This window comes from Aedes aegypti, unplaced genomic scaffold (assembly GCF_002204515.2).
Source record: "Aedes aegypti strain LVP_AGWG unplaced genomic scaffold, AaegL5.0 Primary Assembly AGWG_AaegL5_hic_scaff_956_PBJ_arrow, whole genome shotgun sequence".
Lineage (NCBI taxonomy): Eukaryota > Metazoa > Arthropoda > Insecta > Diptera > Culicidae > Aedes > Aedes aegypti.
Genome location: NW_018736663.1, coordinates 1 through 2,504, shown reverse-complemented (window position 1 = coordinate 2,504; position 2,504 = coordinate 1). Strand labels below are relative to the sequence as shown.

The following is a 2,504-nucleotide window of genomic DNA, read 5'->3' as shown; positions in this document are numbered from 1 at the left end:
AATCGAAATCGAATCGAATCGAAATCGAATCGAAATCAAATCGAAATCGAATCGAATCGAAATCAAATCGAAATCGAATCGAAATCGAATCGAATCGAAATCAAATCGAAATCGAATCGAAATTCATTCGACCTTTCTATTTTTGACCTAAAGGAAAACGCCTCGTTGAAACTGGGCATGAGTTTGCACGATTTCAATCATCTGTGCTGCTATGCACAATAGTTTAGTTGGTACGTGTTTGCCTGGATTTGAGGCAATCATGGACCCGGATCTCGTTTTTCGTTTTGGGTGCTGCAAAATTACACTCACACAAACACAATCTGCCATGGTTGGTGAATATGAAATTTCTAATTATCAAATCCCATTCTCACGTTGCATAAATTGCTTCCAAGTCTAGGAAATGGGCTTTTTGATCGGTTTACTTGTCCCGAACAATTTCATTTCGGATTTTAGGCGGATTTATTGGAATACATTGAATCAAAAATGCAGGATGTGGTTAGCTTTCATCGGATTGGAATTGATTGGAAAATAATTTCGATCTGACTTACCTTCGTTATCAATGGCGAATATTCCCAGACCATCACCACCTTTGATGGAATAGTTCACTCTGGAATCCGGACCGGGTGGATCGTTATCTTTGGCAACCACCTGCATCACATGTGCGCCCGGAGGTTTGTTCTCCGTAATTGTACCAATGAGAACAAAGTCATCAAACTGCGGAGCGTATCGGTTTTCGTTTCACATCGATTATTTCCACCAATCACAGAAGTTTCGGACGACAATGAAGGGGTACCCCGGTCGATTGCTTTCACTATCAAACTATGCACTGGCGTTCTTCAAAGTCTAAAAGTTTGGCCGTTCTTATTGTGCCGGAGAGCTTGTCAATTCTGAAAGAGCCTTCACCGTCTCCGTTTTCACCGAAGCTGTACATGATTTCACTGTTGGGGCCGCTATCCAAATCGATGGCAGAGACCACGGTGACGACTGTCCCCCTTGGGCACATCTTCGCGTATTCGGACGTTAAGGTCTTGAACGCTGAACTCGGGAGCGTTATCGTTGATGTCATCCACAGTGACTCGCACTAGAGCTTCGGAGTAGAGGGCGGGTGTATCCTGATTGCCTCCTCCATCGGTTTGCTCGAATTCGTAGTTCGTAAACTTCTTGACGTTCGCGGTCCAATGGAGCAATTACGGAGAGAACACCTGTTTCCGGGTCAACTCGAAAGTCTTTTGTGTCCGTAATCATGCTGTAGGTCACTTTTGCGTTGATACCCAAGTCAGCATCGGTAGCGTTTACTCGGAAGATGATTGTTCCGTTCAAAGCATTCTCGGTTACACGAAAACTGGCCAAAGATTTCTCAAATTTCGGTACGTTATCATTTTCGTCTAATACAGTTATAGGGAGCACCTTTGACACGGATTTTTGTGGTTTTCCCAAGTCATAGACCGTGATGTTGAGCAAATATTCGTCGCGACGTTCTCTGTCCAGATATCCAATTATTTTGAGTTCACCATTATCGGGATCTAATCGGAAAACAGAATCGTCGTCACCTCCGGATATTCCGAAACTAGCTTCCCATTGTACCCAAGATCGCGATCTCTGGCCTTGATCCACGTAACTGTCGTACCCAACGGAATTGACTCGTTGACTTTAACTTCCATAGGAAGTTCCACAAACTCAGGAGCATGAACATTCTCGCCGTATCTACTTGGCATCATAGCGAAGTCGTCACCATTGCTAACATCTTTCCCGGGCATGTTGTTTCTCTCCGCGGATGCTTGAATATCTACGAGCCGTTGTCGGACACCAGTTTCCCGACATTCGAACGAAGCTCCGTCCTCTGCCTTCAAGTTCCCACCCAAGTTCCGCTTATTTCGTGCCAAACTAATCTGTATTCTCGCGGTATCAGCGTAATGTGTGCCATCCGTAGCCGTTACGTTCACTTCCCGGAATTCAACGCCGATATCGTTCAAATCACAACCAATAGTTATGACGCCACTCCCCGCGTCAAGATTGAAACAACCATCCTCATTACCCCCTACCATTCGGTACGTCATAACGCTTCCGTAGTCGAAATCCATCGCCGAGAGGTTGAAGATCTCCGTCCCAATCGGCGTGTATCGTGGGATTCGTCCAACACAGTCGATACGCTCGAACTGTGGTCGATTGTCGTTTACGTCGCGCAACTTGATGATCAGCTGCATTTCGGTTTGTCGTCGATAGGGCAGGCCCCAATCTGAGGCCCGGACTCGCAAGACGTACTCTCGTCGCATGCTTTCGTAATCCAAAAGCTTCGATGTTCTCACTATACCGGAGAAGTGGTCGATGTCGAACGGGACATCGTTTAAGTTCGCTATACTATACGATATGTATGCATTCTCGCCCAAGTCCTTGTCCCGAGCCGTCACTTTCGTTACTGTTGTTCCAGCCGGTTCGTTTTCGTCTACCCATATTGTCATATTGTTTGTTTCGAATATAGGATCATTGTCATTAGTGTCCTGAAC

The 2,504-nt window shown here is 45.6% G+C and overlaps 1 pseudogene; it reads right to left on the bottom strand.

Annotated features, from left to right (window-relative positions):
* Positions 1 to 477: 477 nt before the first annotated feature.
* Positions 478 to 2,501, bottom strand: LOC110681463 (annotated as a pseudogene).
* Positions 2,502 to 2,504: the final 3 nt, after the last annotated feature.